Genomic DNA, 19,625 nt, shown 5'->3' with positions numbered 1-19,625 from the left:
TTGCAGTTGTTTTTTTCCTTTTTTTGTTTGCTATGAACTTTTGCAAGAGAAATGACACGCTGAATAGGGGTAGAGAAATATTTAAAAAAGAGGCGAAATAGTGTATTTCTTCCCTCGTTTTGCAACATATTTTTATGTTGGTTATGAATCAAATAATTTTTCTTTAACTATGCGGCGGTGGAAATTCAAAAAAAATAGTGTAACAGCGGTAGTTCCTCAACTAAAGAAGAAAACAATAACGGAAGGGTGAAGAAGTTTATAAAGGACAACATAGTGATCGGAAAATCTTTGTCAAGGTATTATCCTTGATTTGAAAACTATCGAATACTATTTTACTGAGTTCATTTGTTAAATAATGTTTTTGCTAATTAAAACAGAGTTTGGTTACCCCAAAATTTGCGACAGTAGTATTTGAATATTTTTGAAGTTTGAATGCAATATCATTATCTTGATTGCTTCACGAATTACTATGTCATTTTTTATGAAGAACTTGGATGTGAATTGAATTTTCTTCTGTTGAAAGAGAATGGCTTAACTTGCAAGTTACAGTATATATGTAAAATAATATAATACTTTGTGAATGACTATGTGGTTGATTATTTTTCTGAAAAATTTGTGAACCGTCGGTGCAGAATCCATCTACTATGGCTCTATTATTTGAGTACCTAACTCTAATATGATAATTGTTTCTTTACCTTCATGTAGACACTTGATCTAATTGTGGGATAAATTTTTTAATGCGTATGAATTCTTATATGTGCAAGTATCTATAGTTTTAAAAGTGATTTTATGTTTATAAGAATTCTCTGTATTGTATGTAACCTGTAGAGGAGTTGCAGATAACAGTGGCTAAAGTGGAACTGCCGAGACCAATGAAGATTGAGGTACATGATTGAAACCATATGAAATGTTTCAAGGTTCCTTTAATACATAAATCATTGTTCATCTCTTAAGCATGAAGTTATTTTATTGTATCAACAACTTTTGATAGTTCTCTGCCTCTCTCATATTGGGTTCCTGAACTCTGCGATATAATATATCTGAGCACTTTTTGGACAAAGCAACAGTCCCTAAAAACTATCATCCTCAAATCTTTTCAAGTATTAATTCAGTCTCCCTTTAATATATTGCTTAGGTATCAGTCATGGCCAGCTTGTTGAACCAAAGAGCCGTGGGATGGAACAAGAATTGTTCATATCATATGATGAGGTTTACAGCAGCTTAGATACATGGGTTTGCAAGAAAATCTTGTGAAAAAAACCTATGCCTAAGGTTTTGAGAATTCATTTGCTATTCAACATATGACTATTCTTCTCTTTTACAAAGGTCTTGATGTTAATCAACATGCACAATCTGGAACTGGAAAGATAATTTTATACTGACTTTATAGCATTAATATTTTGATACAATATATGTTTCATTAGAAAAAGAAAGGAGAAGAAAGAAAATAGTGGTCTTAACCAATTTTGAAACAGGAACATGAAGCCTCTCACCGTATGGTATGTTTGTTTGCTTATAATATAATTTTTCAATGTTACGTAGTGGCTAAATGTGAGGTAAAGTTGCAAAAAGTTCCGAAATGCTTTTTTTTAATTTTAGAAGAGGATTTTCTTTCACCAGTCTATCAAATGTGTTACTTAAAAGTTTGTTGCACTTGGCATTCAATTTTCATATGCTGAAGAAAACAAATTACGCACGAGATTATTGTAAAATTTGTTTAGCAGCATTTATCTTTCCTTAAATCTTTTAGTCTCTTAGACTTCAAAGGAAACATAATAACTAAAAAAAAAGACCAGATTAACAGTTATACGATGCCGCTTAATTTTATAGAATATTTACATTGTAATGGAATTAACATCCCATTTTAGTTTCCGATAAAATTAATAATGAGAACTATATTAACAACCATAACACTTATCCGTGTTGTATGATAAGCTTTTCACTATAAAATGAGCATTTAACTTCACCTCTTAGATTGAAAGAGGTGTTCCTCGAGAACTATGTACTTTTAAAACTAAATAAGAAGTGAATGTTTTATTTATTTCAATTAAATTTTTTGTTTGATTTTTTTCATAGTTTTTTTTATGTTACATCTTGCATTATATAATATGTTTTATTTTTGGCAGTATAAGAAATTTATTTTTTTTGAATAAACTAATATAAAATAAAGATGTTTGACGGCGCGGAGCGCAGCGAATTAACTAGTGATGGAAATAAAATAAAGGAGGAAAAAAGGCAAAGACTAAATTGAGGATTTCATGGAGTTTGGACTTTTTGGGCCGCAGCGGAGATGCCAATTGAGTTAGGAAGAAACTGAAAATCAGTGAACCATTTGCATATTCAAACTCCAATACTCTTTGTTGGAGTTTAACCTTTAAAGGTTCCGAACTGGGTTTCACCTATAAGGAATTTTCAAATTCTAATATAGTATGGTGGAGTTGCACTTATCAAAACTTTACCATTTTCGATCTCCCTCTGTTTTCTTTCTTTAGCCTCCCAATTTTTACCACTATAACACTTCATATCATTCTCATAATTATCTACATATACGTTTATCTTTTCTTCATTTAGTTAATGTTATAGCACATCTAAAAGACTCATTTGGAAAATAATTATTAGAAGGCTACGTACCTATATTACGTAAAGAGATATAGGTAAAAGACTACCTAAAGATACTATGTCGTGTTCTTCACATTCGTCTTCTGGTATTCTTGATGTTACTCTATTGTCCATCATTTGCTTGTCTTTCTTCAAATACTTTAACATGTTGTCCATAAATATTAGAGGTGCTTTTTCTTTGAACTATTTAAGCTGACACAAATAAGAATAATTGCGGAAAAGTAATCAACATAGAAATTTTTACGTGAAAAATCTCCTTGCTTCAAGAGAGTAAAAATCACGACCTACCCAATAGGATTTCCCACAAATCTCCACTAACTTCAAAGAGTAGTTTTAGGTTATAACTCAATAACAAGGGACTAACTCTAATACCCTAACCCCTGCAATCAACTTAATTGTAGCGACCCCTTTCCAGACTAACTCTAGCCCAGAAAGCTAACAAAAATAAAGTCTTAACAATAACCTACTATTACACTTCTATGAAAGGAGATAGGTTACAATTCAAAACAAAAGACTCAACCTAATAATCAAAGAACTCGAGCATGTCCTGCAATTATATATCTTGGAGCATCTTTATTGTTTCCTGCCTAATTTGGTTTCTTTCCCTCTTATTTTCATCAAGGGATGAAACTGGCAAACTACATGTCGGGATTAGGCGTTTATCTTATCAATGCAACTCCGTCGGATCATCAACATTTTTAAGGCAAAGCATGGAAGGGGTTCTTGCAGTTGCTTCCCATGCCTTTGCAACCCGAAGTCTCTTTTCTGTCTACTACAAGCCATGCTACAATAGGTAAAATTTGTGAACTAAAATGATGTTTGCAATGAGAACTTCGCAATCATATTTACGTAGATATGCTTTTGGTTGAATGTTACAAATCAAGTCAATTTATTATGAGCTTGAGCAACTATTTTGAAGGTGGAAACCATGGGCCTGGAATTAGCACGATATCTAGAACGCAACACAGCAGTTTGGATTCTCATGTGAAAAGGTTGTGGAACATTGAGCTCCTAATTGGATTCTGTACATAATGTTCAAAGACATTAAACTACAAAGTAAAGAAACGAAGGAAAGGAAAACTCGTTTGATTCTTCCTCCACAGTGCTTGGCAGCCTTTTTCTTCTCCAAAATCATGTTCAATCCTAGAATAACTCGTTTGGAGAGTATTTATGTCAATCCCTCGGTCCAAATTCGGGTTTGGGTCTTTTAACCCTCGACTTTTAATTACCGTGCTATAGACCTCGCGAAGCCTGGTCTATAGCGCAGTCGACCAGGCTATAGACCTCGCGAAGCCTGATCTGTAGCACGGTTTGGGTACTTGATGCTTTTGGATCTTTTCTTGCATTTTTTTGTCCACGTTTTGTGCAACTTTCATTCGATGATTCATTCCAATGTTCCTATACATAAACAACATATTTTAGCGCAATTGTCGCACAATAACTTACTAAACCAACAAAATATAGGGCGAGTAATGTGCTAAAAGTATAGCATTTTGGCCTAACATCACAATGCACAAAGAAACTAGTTCAAATGTTTTTTCTGTTGTATCACTATAGACATTATTATGAACGATCTTTGCTTAAAAGGAAGATCTGTGGAGCCATTTGTTTACAGTAATTGTTTCTATATGCAGGTCGAACATGACACAGAAGAGGTCTATGCTGAAACTGTATTGTTGCCAAATCAAGAAGTAACAACTTAATTTACTTGCTATTTGAAGTTTTTCTGGCATCACATATAAATTTTCAGCACTAAAATAACTATTTTGCAGCAAAATGAGCCATCAACTCCAGAGTTTTGTCCGCTTGAACCTCCAAGGCTCTAGTATCAGTCATTTTGCAAGGCTTTAACTACCTCTGATATAAAAAGTAACTGGGGATTGTTTGTGCACCGGAAAGATGCTAACAAATGCTTCCCTCCCATGGTAATGCTGTTGGGATTTTAAGCTTGTGTAGCTTAAAGAAGGTGAATGAGAATTGGAGGAAAAATAAAATATTTGAGTTTCCCTTGGGAAAGGGACATTGTCCCATATCGGAGGAAAAAAAAAGGCTTTTGATGGGTATATATATAATTCTTCTTCTTCTAACTCTTAATGAGTTAAGAAAAAAGGCAAGCCTCGCGCAGTCGTCGTTGTCGCTCGCTCGGCTCGGCTTCGGATTCGGATAAATAATTAACGAAAAATTCAACCCGGAATAACCCATGACCCGCGACCCGGTTCGGTCAGGCCCGTTTTCTTTCCCGAATTATTTTAAATATATTTTTTCCGCAATATCTATAAATAGAGTTTGAATCCGAGAATCTTTCCTTACGAAATTTTCTGAGCTTCTTCTTCTTCTTCTTCTGCATTTTTCAGTGTGTTTTACGACTATTGAGTGGTTCGCAGTTCATCAGAGTTTTGGTACCAATACACTGGTGAGTTAAATCGTTCTATCCTGGGAGGATATATTCCAGCCTCGAGTACTTGAGGGGAATAATTTCCTTAAGGACACACTGTGTATTCAGTGGGCTCTATTTATTCCTATACTTTTTTTTTTGTTTTCCAAAATCTATTTCGTTAAACAAGTATTACTAACTTTCTGTTTTATTTTTCCAGAAAGTTTAATTGTTTATTACAACAATACAGAATAATAACAATCTTAAGAAAATTAATTTTTTTTATATTCTGTATTTTGTTTGTGGAGATTAAAACCTGTGTGGTTTTCTACTCCTTCTAAATTTTACTATTCTGATTTGAAGATATAAAAACTTCATCAGAGTATTGAAATTCGTAAAACGATTTGAAAAACATAAAAATTTCATCGTTTTTCTGTAAAACAGTATATAAAAACTTCAATTTTATTTAATATACATACTATTTTTTTTTGTTAATAACAGTATTGTGTACTGTTCTGATTTTGCCATTAATTGAAATCTTCTGTTGTTTACAGCGAGAAATGACAATTGATAACGAAAATTCTTCTGCGACTATTGCGGCAACAACGATAGCCTCGTCCAGCCGGACTGTTGTTCCACCGGCAGAGAAACCGGAGAAATTTTCCGGAGCCAACTTCAAAGGATGGCAGCAAAGGGTGTTCTTCTGGCTTACCACACTTGGTATGCAGAAATTCATTAGTGAAGAACCTCCAGTGCCTGCTGCGGACATGCTGGACAACGAGAAATTCATGATTGTTGAGGCATGGAAGCAGGCAGATTTTCTTTGCAAAGGCTATATCTTAAACGCTTTAGAGGATGACTTGTACAATGTGTACAGTGCGATGAATACTTCGAAAGAATTATGGGACGCACTTGAGAAGAAGTACAAGACTGAAGATGCATGCTTGAAGAAGTTCGTGGTTGCCAAGTTTCTAGACTATAAAATGATAGACAGTAAAACTGTTGGAACCCAAGTTCAGGAGCTTCAACTTATTTTTCATGACCTTATTGCTGAAGGTATGGTCGTGAATGAAGCATTTCAAGTGACTGCAATGATTGAAAAATTGCCTCCTTCATGGAGAGATTTCAAAAATTATCTTAAGCACAAACGCAAAGAAATGAAGTTGGAAACAAAACAGCTGAGAAGAAGTCTCGTGGAAATTCAACGATCATGGGAGCTAATATCATTGAGGAGACTGCTCCAAAAAGTAAGAAGAGAAAGAGGTCTTCTGGACAGACTAAGGAGCAGAACAAAAAGAAATTCAAGGGCAGCTGCTACAATTGTGAAAAAACCGGTCACAAAGTCCCTGATTGTCGTCTCCCGAAAAAGTATAAGAAGAAGGGACAGGCCAACATAGTGGAGAAGAATTATGACATTGATGATCTGTGTGCAATGCTTTCGGAATGCAACCTAGTTGGAAATCTGAAGGAGTGGTGGATTGACTCTGGAGCCACTCGACATGTTTGTGCTGTCAAGGAAGCATTTGCGACTTACTCTACTGATGGTCCCGAAGAAGAGCTTTCCATGAGAAATACTGCAACAGCCAAGATTGAAGGTTATGGGAAGATATTCCTGAAGATAACTTCCGGCAAGGTGTTAACGCTCAACAACGTTCTTCATGTTCCTACTATTAGGAAGAATTTAGTTTCTACTTCTTTGCTTGTTAAGAATGGATTCAAATATGTATTTGTTTCTGATAAAGTTGTTGTAAGCAAGAACGAAATGTATGTTGGAAAGGGCTACCTCACAGAGGGCCTCTTCAAACTAAATGTAATGGTTGTTGACAGTATGAATAAAATTGCAGCTTTTTCTTATTTATTGGAGTCAAATGATTTATGGCATATTCGTTTAGGACATGTCAATTACAAAACCTTGCGAAAGTTAATTAATTTAGAAGTGTTGCCTAAATTCGAGTGTAATAAATCAAAATGTCAAATATGTGTTGAGTCTAAGTTTGTAAAACATCCTTATAAGTCTATTGAAAGGAATTCAAATCCTTTAGACTTAATTCATACTGACATTTGTGATATGAAGTCGACACCATCTCGAGGTGGGAAAAAGTACTTTTATTGACAACTGCACTCGATATTGTTATGTTTATTTGCTTAATAGTAAGGATGAAGCAATCGAAGCATTTAAGCAATACAAGAATGAAGTGGAGAATCCATTGAATAAAAAGATCAAAATGATTAGAAGTGATAGGGGTGGAGAATATGAATTTTCATTTGCAGAAATATGTTCGGAATATGGGATTATCCATCAAACTACTACACCTTACACACCTCAATCCAATGAAATTGCAGAAAGGAAAAATCGGACATTAAAGAAAATGATGAATTCTTTATTAATAAGTTCCGGATTACCGCAGAGTTTGTGAGGCGAAGCTATCCTTACAGCTAATCGAATACTCAACAGAGTACCCCACAGCAAAACGCAATATATTCCATATGAAAAATGGAAAGGAAGAAAACCCAACTTGAAATATTTCAAAGTGTGGGGGTGTCTAGCAAAGGTACAAGTTCCTTTACCTAAAAGGGTTAAAATCGGACCAAAACTGTTGATTGCGTTTTCATTGGATATGCTACAAACAGTAAAGCATGTCGGTTTTTGGTTCATAAATCTGATAATCCCGAAATTCACATTAATACGGTAATGGAATCAGATAATGTTGAATTTTTTAAAAGCATCTATCCGTATAAAACTGAATGTGAGTCGTTAAGTGAAAGACCTAAACGACCTCGGGAAGAACCAAAGGAAAATACTCCAAGTATAAAAGATCCAAGGCGTAGCAAACGTCAAAGAACATCTACTTCCTTTGGACCAGATTTTGTGACATTCTTGCTTGAAAATGAGCCTCAAACTTTTAAAGCAGCTATGTCATCTTCTGATTCAGCGTTTTGGAAAGAGGCAGTCAATAGTGAGATTCAATCAATTTTGGATAACCATACATGGGAATTGGTAGATCTTCCTCCAGGAAATAAGCCTTTAGGTTCGAAATGGATCTTTAAATGGAAAGTGAAAGCCGATGGCACTATTGACAAATATAAGGCAAGACTTGTTGTCAAAGGTTATAGACAAAAGGAAGGCCTTGATTACTTTGACACTTACTCGCCAGTAACGAGGATAACATCTATTAGGGTGTTAGTGGCACTAGCGGCCGTGTATGGTCTTGAAATCCATCTTGTTAAAACAGCTTTCTTAAATGGAGAATTAGAGGAAGAGATTTACATAGAACAACCTGAGGGTTTTGTGGTAACTGGTAAAGAAAAGAAAGTGTGCAAACTTGTTAAGTCACTTTATGGACTTAAACAAGCACCCAAACAATGGCATGCCAAATTTGACCAAACAATGTTGGCAAGTGGGTTTAAAATCAACGAGTGCGACAAATGTGTTTACATTAAAAACACTCCAGGTCATGAAGTCATTGTTTGTTTATATGTTGATGACATGTTGATAATGAGCAAAAACATGGCAGATATAAATGCTACTAAGTGCATGTTGGCTAGCAAATTCGATATGAAAGACTTAGGAGTTGCTGATGTGATCTTAGGAATCATAATTCACAAGACTCCACAAGGTCTAGCATTATCACAGTCTCACTACATTGAAAAGATACTTGACAAGTTCAAGTATTTGGATTTTAAAATTGCCAAGACTCCAATTGACGTGAGTTATGCACTTCAAAAGAATGAAGGTGAAAGTGACTCACAATTGGATTATGCAAGAGTATTGGGAAGTTTGATGTATATCATGAATTGTACACGACCAGATATAGCATGTGCTATTAGTAAACTGAGTCAGTTTACAAGTAATCCAAATCACATACATTGGATGGCAATGAAACGAGTTTTGGGGTATCTCAAACATACCCAAAATTATGCTTTGCATTATAACAAATATCCCTCTGTGATCGAGGGATATAATGATGCAAACTGGATCACTGGATCATCTTAAGTTAAATCCACGAGTGGATATGTTTTCACAATTGGGGGTGGAGCAGTGTCTTGAAAATCATCCAAACAAACGTGCATCGCCCGTTCTACAATGGAATCTGAATTCATAGCTTTAGATAAGGCCGGTGAAGAAGCTGAATGGCTCCGGAATTTCTTGAAAGATATTCCACTTTGGCCCAAACCTTTGGCACCTATTTGTATACATTGTGATAGTCAAGCGGCAATAGGCAGGGCAGGGAGCATTATGTATAACGGAAAATCTCGTCATATACGACGGAGATACAATACCGTTAGACAACTACTCTCTAGTGGTGTTATCACAATTGACTACATAAAGTCAAGAGATAACATGTCGGATCCACTTACAAAAGGCCTATCTGGAGAGGCAGTTAAAAGATCATCAAAGGGAATGGGGTTAAGGTCTAGGACAAGTCATCATGACGGTAACTCTACCTAGCAGACTGGAGATCCCACGAGCTAGGTTCAAAGAGATCAAACAAAGTTATGAATGACAGTTCAACATTGTCAAATAACTCAACCCATTCTCGTGATGAAGACAATGTTCAGAAATCGAGGTAAAGCATTAAGGCTTTTTGATGAGTCAACAAAGCTTAAAGGTTTTTTAATGATTTGCTAAGTCTGGCAGGAAAATACCAGATAGTGTGTCTATAGGATTACACGTTTAGAAATCACATATGTGAGTGTGAAGTGTAAGATACTTCAAGGGGAATGAAAGTAAAGGCCCATTCTCTAAGCACTCATGAAACCAGGCGGTGTTCATGGCTGAAACGAACACAACCGTGAGAACCATAGATGGTTAAGGATTGATTGTGTGACTTATGTTATCTAGGTATACAACAAAGCTCGACGGTTCAAAGATATCAAATCTACCGATTGACCGAGTATATCTGATATAAGTTTACTACGAAAAGTTCAAAGGGAAACATACTTATCCAGATGCAATTAATTCTTGCATGTAAAACACACACGCGTCCGTGTATTCCTTTATTTTATAGCCATTCCCCATTCATATGGGGGATTGTTGGGATTTTAAGCTTGTGTGGCTTAAAGAAAGTGAATGAGAAATGAAGGGAAAATAAAATATTTGAGTTTTCCTTGGGAAAGGGACATTGTCCCATATCGGAGAAAGAAAAGGCTTTTGATGGGTATATATATAATTGCTCTTCTTCTAGCTCTTAAAGAGTTAAGAAAAAAAGGCAAGCATCGCGCCGTCGTCGTCGTCGCTCGCTCGGCTCGGCTTCGGCTTCGGCTTCGGCTTCGGATTCTTCTGCACAATATTTTTCAGTGTGTTTTACGACTATTGTGTGGTTCGCAGTTCATCAAAGTTTTAGTACCAATACACTGGTGAGTTAAATTGTTCTATCCTGGGAGGATATATTCCAGCACCTCGGGTACTTGAGAGGAATAATTTTCTTAAGGACACACTGTGTATTCAGTGGGGTCGATTTATTCCTATACTATTTTTTTTTTATTTTTCAGAATCTATTTCGTTAAACAGGTATTACTAACTTTCTGTTTTGTTTTTTCAGAAAGATTAATTGTTTATTACAGCAATACAGAATAATAACAAATGCACTATACCTATTTCAATAGTTTTTTCTTTGTGTTCTCTTTGTACATTTCTTACATGAATAGTAAGTTATCTGGTTGACTAATTTTTATTTTCAGGGACTGTTTTCGTCCATGATCAGGACATGATGCAAGAAAAACCAACCCAAGAATTGATAGTCAACGATCTTCAAGGCAATGAATGGCGCTTTAAGCATGTATTCCAAGGCAATTCCTCCTCTCTTATGTTAGTCAGATTTGAATATTGTGAGACTGAATTCTTTTTGTGTTATTCTACTATGCAGAAGCATCATGACGAAGAATTGAACCTAGGAATATAGCTGCTATAGTAGGACGTAGCGTTTACTAATGTTCATTATCAAACAATGTGAATGTTAAAATGAAATCATTGTTGTATTTAATTTTCATTGAATCCGCTATGCACCTTTGCCTAAACTAAATCACTTTAAGATGTTTCTACTCTTTGATTCTCTTTTTTTAATTTTTAGCTTATATCTGAAATTAAGTGAATGAGTTATATCTTGCTATTTTGTTCTCATTGTCCTAGTTAATTTCTCCATGAATTACACTGAGTAGGCCAACCTCAGAGGCATTAATTTGCTCACAAATGGCTGGGGTACATTGTTAATAGTAAGAAATTGCTTGCCGGGGATTTAGTTGTGTTCTTAAGGTACGGAATTTCCCTACGGGCCTTAATGTTGTGCTGCATGTCCTGCAATTATATATCTTGGAGCATCTTTACTGTTTCCTACCTAATTTGGTTTCTTTCCCTCTTATTTTCATCAAGGGATGAAAGTGGCAAACTACATGTAGGGAATAATCGTTTATCTTATCAACGTAAATCTGTTGGATCATCAACATTTTCAAGGCAAAGCATAGAAGGGTTTGCTTCCCATGCCTTTGCAACCCGAAGTCTCTTTTCTGTCTAATACAAGCCATGCTACAATAGGTAAAAATTGTGAACTAAAATGAAGTTTGCAATGAGAACTTCGCTATCATATTTACATGGATATGTTTTTGATTGAACATTACAGATCAAGTCAATTTATTATGAGCTTGAGCAACTATTTTGAAGGTGGAAACCATGGGCTTGGAGTTGGCATGATATCTAGAACGCAAGGTTGTGGAACATTGAGTTCTTAATTACTTCAAAATTGATTGGGTATGTCCCCCATTCTTTCCCAAAACTATCAGAACTCTAGTTTACAAATTGGTGAGACCTAATAGTGCACGAGAAATTTTATCCATTAAAATTTCTGGTAGATGTTTGGTTTAGAACTGTAAGTGCACCACTTTATAAAAAATGTGGACTATATATGAGTGCTCCACGAGGAAAAAGTAGGATTGTTACAGACTAAGCCCAAAGATAATGGACTATTTTGGGCTTTTTCTGTCATAAAAATAGTTCTTAAGGAGAAAAGGCCCAACATAGTCCACTATCTTTGGACGTAAGTTCAAAATAGGGGAATCTATACAAAATATCTATAAAACATAAATTAATTATCTACCCTCAAACTAATTACAAAGACTACCCATACGGTTAAAAATAATTATCCGCCCCTTCACTTATCTTCTAGCAAGGTATTACATTCACAAATCATGATGTCATTGTTGCTATGACCATCTAAGGATGGTAAGTGGGCCGGTCCCGGGCCTAAACGGGCCAAGTGGGCCGGTCCAAACGGTCTCGGGCTAAACGGTCTCGGCCAGCGGGCTAAATGGGCTAAGTGGGCCCACCGGATATTTTTTTAAAAAAATATTAAATAGATATTAGAGACAAAAGGATGTTAAAAAAAAATATCTAAGGCAATGCTTTATAAATTTTATTATAGAATTGTGACCTAAATTTTATTTAACATCCTAAATTTTAATATTCAATATTTAATTACGATTATAGCTTTTATATATATATATATATATATATATATATATATATATATATACATCTTATATCGATATAGCTTATATACTATACTATAATATACTTACATCTTATATAGCTTATATACTATACACTTAATATATATATATATATAACTTATATATTATACATTTAGTATATATACTATACTATATTATATATACATCTTATATCGAATATAACTTATATATATACTATACATACATATATATATATATATATATATATATATATATATATATATATATATATATATATATAATATAGCATAGTATAGTATATATACTAAGTGTATAATGTATAAGCTATATATATACACACACAAATTTGGGGTTAAAACGAAGTTGGGGAGGGTTAAATGGCTATTTTATAAATAGCCAACGACTATTTTTGACAACCCAACGGCTATATATATATATATATATATATATATATATATATATATATATATATAGAGCCGTGTAGGCTGTTTGGCCCGTTAAGGAACCGGTCCGATCCCGGACCTGTCACGGTCCCTGACGGGCTAAATGGTCCCGGGCCTGGCGGGCCCAAAGCATAGGACCGACCCACGAGACCGGCCCAGACCCACTAAAACTGGGCCAAACGGTCCTGGCCCGTTTAGCCTGTTTGGCCCGCGGTCCCGGGCTGGTCTCAGGCCTGGACCGGCCCACTTACCACCCTTATGACCATCTTCCCTCATTTCTCACTTATGTGCTTAACTCATTATTTAGTACAATTATTTATAGAGATTATGGAGAAATCACGACTGTCCTAACATATATGATGAAAATATATCATTTTTGTGGATTCTCACAAGAAATGGTCTAAGCTTAAGCATTTTTATGTGTAGCCCGAATGTGATTTTTAAGTAAGATGCAATGCTATAGTAAAAGAAAGGGTATTAATCTTACAAAAATTTGGTTTCATTTGGAGCTGATTTGAGGTGCTTGGGATTGAATTTTTAAAGACCCACCATTGTTGAGTTTGAAGCTTTTGAATTGAAATTTCAACTTTAAGATTTGTTGTTTGATTCAAAGCAGATATTTTTAAAAAGTTATTTATAGTATCTATAGAAAGTTCATACTGGAGATTTTTGAAGATTTATTATTAGAAAAAATTAAATGCTCAATTGAAGGACCTTGAAGCTGAAACTCATGTAGTGGGCTTGTTGAGTTTGTAGTTATTTTGAGTTGATTCTGTTTGGGTTTTGTTTGAAATGTTGATTAGAATTTGTAGCAAAAGCTTGAGCCAATTTGATGGAGATTTTGCAGTAGAGTTATGAAATTTGGGTTGAAATTAAATTGAACTAGCGAAGAAGATGGATTTGTATTGTACAACAAAATGGTATACATGTATACCACTTTAGTATATAATTTTTATACAATTTATTCCAATAGTATAGTCTTATAATATACAATAAAGTGTAATATTATACCATTATAATTTGGTCCTTTTTAAATTTATTGAAAATTTTTATTGGAATCTTTTTAAATGTTTAATGGAGTTTTCATGCCTTTTTCAAATTTTTATTAAAAAAAAATATTTACTTTTAAATGTTGAATGGAGGTTGTGTCTAAAGTTGAGCCAATTTGGTGGATGTTTTCACTAAAGTTCTGAAATTTGGGTTGAAATTGAGTTGAACTAGCGAAAAAGATAAATCTATACTATATACCAAAATAGTATACATGTATACCGGTTTGATATCCTAGAGGACTGAACTCTTTTTTGAAGGAATGAACCATACCTATATCATGTCAGTAATGATATATACCATGTGGATATCATAGAGGACTGACGAGTATTTTTTTCTGTTAAAGGAATGAACTAGTCATCTATGATACCCTGTTAGTATATGATATATACCATGTTGGTATCTTTTTCATCGGGACCTTTTTCAATGTTTCAATAGAAATTTTACGCCTTTTTAAAAAAAATTCTTAAACAAAAATACTTAGTTTGAAATGTTGAATGGAGGCTGTGGCTAAATTTTAAGCTAATTTGGTGGAGATTTTGCACTAGAGCAGTGAAATTTGAGTTGAAATTAAGTTGAGGTAGTGAAGTAGAAGAATTTGTATTGTATACCAAAATGGTATACTTGTATATCAGTTTGGTGCCATAGAGGACTGTGCTGTTTTTTGAAGGATTAACCAGAACTCTATCTTGCCAGCATATAATATATACCATGTGGGTATCATAGAGTACTGGCGAGTATGTTTTTGTTGAAGGAATAAACCAGTCCTCTATGAGACCATGTTAGCATATGCTATATACCAGGTTGGTATCATCGAGACCGAGTGTTATTTTGGAAGGAATACCACATTATATCCTGTCAGTATATGGTATAGACCATATAGATATCTGGAAGGAATGAACTAGACCTTTATGATACTCTGTCAGTATATAATAATATAACATGTGAGTATCATAATATGCTACAACAATATACTTTAACTGCTACTAATATACTATTTTTCATATACTATATGCTAGAGTATGTTATTTTCTAATAATTAGTATAAGAAAAATTAAATTAAATAAAAAGTTTTACTATATTAGTTATTTTTTTATTATTGATATAGTAAAAAAAAAAAAAGAGAAAAAAGAACAAAAATAAAGGAGCCAAAAAGATATGTAGAATAAGATTATGAGGAAAAATAGGAAATACAGAATGCAATGAAAAAAGAGAAGAAAAACCATGTATAATGTATAAGTTGTTTTAATAATTGATTTAGAGAAACAAATAAGATAAAAGACATAAGGTATATTATATCAATTATATTAATTAGCCAATCAAGAGATTTCTTACTTTATTTAGAATTGTATCAAGAGTAGGACCCCCCTATTATATAAAGAGGGTATGATCATTTGTAAAGGGACATCACTTTTACGCAACATAAAGCAATACACTGTCTTTTTCTAGCTTTCATTATCTTGTTACTCTGTTATTATATCAAGTTAAAACTTCTCTTGGTTCAAGGGTGATCGAACTCGAGGGCCAAGGATATTCAATTCGTTTGGTTTGCATTTATTTCTTTTATCGTCAAAGTCAATATTAATATATTCTCTTAATTTGTGCCAAGTCATATCACGTATCCTTAAAACCGCGTATAAATTCAATTGTTATCCGTTTTTAGGGTAAACAGTTTGGCGTCCACCATGGGGCTAAGGATAAAAGTGATATCTGTATACGGCCAAAACTAGGCTCGCCCCTTGCTTGACTAATCGAGACTGGAATATGATAGATTAAGGTCCGACCTCGAGTCATATCAAACCGAGGTATGAAGTTATATCGCCAAGCTCAAGACCAAAGGATCGAACAAAGTCGAGATCAGGCAAGATCGAGGGAAACTTGCTGAGTCGGATAACAGAAAGACAAAATATCCGCGATCGAACGTAGATCACGGCAGAGATCTCGGTATGTATCAAAGATAGGCCCATTAATTAGCCAATCAGGAGATTTATTACTTAATTTAGAATTGTATCAAGAGTAGGACTCCCCTACTATATAAAGGGGGTATGATCATTTGTAAAGGGGCATCACTTTTACGCAACATAAAGCAATACACTGTCTTTTTCTAGCTTTCATTATCTTATTACTCTGTTCTTATATCAAGTTAAAACTTCTCTTGGTTCAAGGGTGATCGAACTCGAGGGCCAAGGCTATTCGATTCTTTTGATTTGCATTTATTTCTTTTATCGTCAAATTCAATATTAATATATTCTCTTAATTTGTGCCAAGTCATATCACGTATCCTTAAACTCGCGTATAAATTCAATTGCTATCCATTTTTAGGGTAAACAGTTTGGCGCCCACTGTGGGGCTAAGGATAATAGTGATTGCCTGGTACTGACTTTCGTAACACACATTATTTTTCACTTGTTCTTGTGAGTATCTTTGATTCCACGATCAAAATGTCGAACTCCCAGGCAACACCCGTACACGTGGAAAGTGATTTCGGTCACCATGACGAAAATGACAAAATAGCACCAGGGAACGACGTACCTCCAGTTGGCCTCGATGGAGTTCCGACTGTAGATCCAATCGACGTCAGCTCGCATATAGCCGTCAATGCAAATTTGGCCATCGATCCCGAGAGTAGAGTCCATAGGGATGTTTGATCGGCCGCTCAAAGCGCACATGGAAGCGAAGAGGGCATAATCCGTCTTCGGATGATCTTCGAGATTTTGCAGGCTCAACAAGCTGCGATAGCCCAGCTTCAAAACCAGAATCATGCACCAAGTAGGATCGAGCCCGAGCCGTCCCAGGAAGTTGTTCATAGGGTCGAATCGGTGTCAAGAAAATCGAACGAGAATGAATCGGGGACCGATCTTGCAATCATAAAGATGCACGACGAACTAACGAAAGGAGTTGAGTCGGGGGAAAAGAAGATCGAAGAAAACGAGAAGAAGATGGAAACGTATAACTCCAGATTTGATCAAATCCCGGGGGCACCACCAATATTGAAGGGTTTGGATTCCAAAAAGTTCGTACAAAAGCCCTTCCCCCCAAGCGCAATTCCCAAAACGATCCCCAAGAAGTTCCGCATCCCCGAGATTCCTAAGTACAATGGAACGGCCGACCCAAACGAGCATGTCACATCTTACTCATGTGCAATTAAAGGAAATGATCTAGAGGACGACGAGATCAAATCCGTGTTACTAAAGAAATTCGGGGAGACCCTGTCAAAGGGAGCTATGATATGGTACCGCAATTTACCACCTAACTATATTGATTCTTTTGCTATGCTTGTAGATTCTTTAGTAAAGGCACATGCCGGAGCCATAAAGATCGAGACTAGGAAGTCAGACCTTTTCAAGGTAAGACAGAAAGATAACGAGATGCTTAGAGAGTTTGTGTCTCAGTTCTAAATGGAACGAATAGACCTACCACCAGTCGCCGGTGATTGGGTTGTTCAAGCTTTCACTCAAGGACTCAATGTATGAAGCTTAGTGGCTTCACAGCAGTTGAAGCAGAACTTGATTGAATACCCGGCTGTTACCTGGGCCGATGTACATAATCAGTATCAATCGAAGATTAGAGTCAAAGACGACCAACTGGGGTTCCTTCCGGGTCCGTTTATCCTATCAAGCCTATTGATAGAATCAAGAGGGAACTGATCGAGAACAAAGGTTGAACATGGATCGATACCAGCCATATAATGGAGATCGTAGGAGCAACGGATCTGGGCGAAACCCTGTACGAAGTGAAAGGAGAAATGATCGAGGTCAGAGCTCTCTACGGCTCATGAGCAAGAATGGCTTCGACAGGCATACCGGACCTAAAGCAGCACCAGGATTGTCAGAATATAACTTCAATGTTGATGCAGCCGCCATCATATCGGCTATCGGATGCATCAAAGATACTAAATGGCCTCGACCTCTGCAGACTGATCCAGCCTAGAGAAATCCCAATCAAATGTGTAAATAGCATGGCACCCATGGCCACACAATGGAAGATTGTAGACAGTTGAGAGAAGAAGAAGCCTGGTTATTCAACGACGGGCACCTTCGGGAATTTCTGAGTGATCGAGCTAAGAATCATTTCAGAGGCGAAATTCCAACAAACAAAATGAACAAGAAGAACCTCAACACGTCATTCATATGATTGTCGGAGGGGTCGATGTTCCCTAAGGGCCAATGTTAAAATGCACCAAGGTGTCGATCACAAGGGAGAAACGAACTCGGGATTACGTACCAGAAGGAACCTTGTCCTTCAAGTACGAGGACGCAAAAGGAATCATGCAACCCTATAACGATGCACTGGTAATATATGTACTCATGAATAAGACTCGAGTTAAACGTGTGTTAATTGATCCAGGTAGTTCGGCCAACATCATTCGATCAAGGATCGTAGAACAGCTCGGCCTACAGGACCAAGTTGTGCCCGCAACCCGAGTGCTAAACAGATTCAACATGGCTTGTGAGACTACTAAGGGCGAAATAACTTTGCCAGTGAACGTGGCCGGGACCATATAGGAGACTAAGTTCCATGTGATCGAGGGCGATATGAGGTATAATGCCCTGTTCGGGAGACCATGGATCCACAACATGAGGTCAGTGCCCTCGACCCTTCACCAGGTCATAAAATTCCCGACACCAGAGGGAATCAAAACAATTTACGGGGAGCAACCCGCCGCAAAGGAAATGTTTGCCGCTGACGAAGTGATTCCAGTATCGACACTCTCATCGATGAAGAGGTCAAATTCAAAGGGAAAACAGGAGGCCAAATAGCAATCACAGACGCCAGCCTCGACCCAACTAGAAAAGCAGGGGATTGACAAAGATGATGATTATGGGGTCCCTAAATCCTTCATAGTCCACGATGACTCCGACACCACCAAATCAATGATCGAAGAGCTGGAGCAAGTCATACTAATCGAACATCTGGCCGAACGAAAGGTATACCTGGGCACGAGGTTAACTCCCTAGCTCAGGAAAAAACTTATTCAATTTCTTATAGCTAACATGGATTGTTTTGCTTGGTCCCATCTCGACATGACAAGGATCCCACCATAAATCACCACCCATAAATTAAGCTTGGACCCGAAGTTCCATCTGGTGAAGCAAAAAAGGAGACCCCAGTCCGAGATCAAGCATGCCTTCATCAAAGGCGAGGTAACCAAGCTTCTTAAAATAGGGTCCATCCGGGAAGTAAAATACCTTGAATGGTTAGCAAACGCAGTTGTAGTCCCTAAGAAAGGGAACAAACTTAGGATGCGTGTAGATTACAAAGATTTAAATAAAGCATGCCCCAAGGATTCTTTTTCCTTGTCTAATATCGATCGCATGATCGATGCCACGGCCAACCACAAGACCCTCAGTTTTCTCGATGCCTATTCCGGGTACAATCAAATACAAATGAACCCGGATGATCAGGAAAAGACCTCATTCATCACTAAATATGGTACCTACTGCAACGTAATGCCATTTGGATTAAAAAATGCTGGTGCCACTTATTAGCGCTTAGTAAACCGGATGTTCGAAGAATAAATAGAAAAATCTATGGAAGTTTACATTGATGATATGTTAGTAAAGTCCCTGCGAGCAAAGGAAAATTTGAAGCATTTGCAGGAAACCTTCAGTATATTGAGGAAATACAACATAAAGTTGAACCCGAAAAAATGCGTG

General features: G+C 36.2%; 1 long non-coding RNA gene across 1 annotated transcript; it reads left to right on the top strand.

The window, feature by feature from the left end:
• Positions 1-4,132: 4,132 nt before the first annotated feature.
• Positions 4,133-11,020, top strand: LOC138891769 (uncharacterized). Its single transcript, XR_011408093.1, has 3 exons — positions 4,133-4,310; positions 4,392-4,544; positions 10,699-11,020. It is a non-coding gene; the product is annotated as an uncharacterized lncRNA (long non-coding RNA).
• Positions 11,021-19,625: the final 8,605 nt, after the last annotated feature.

The sequence above is a fragment of the Nicotiana tomentosiformis genome, chromosome 5 (genome assembly GCF_000390325.3).
Source record: "Nicotiana tomentosiformis chromosome 5, ASM39032v3, whole genome shotgun sequence".
NCBI lineage: Eukaryota > Viridiplantae > Streptophyta > Magnoliopsida > Solanales > Solanaceae > Nicotiana > Nicotiana tomentosiformis.
Note: the sequence above shows the minus strand (reverse complement) of the source record. Positions and strands in the feature narration are given on the sequence as shown.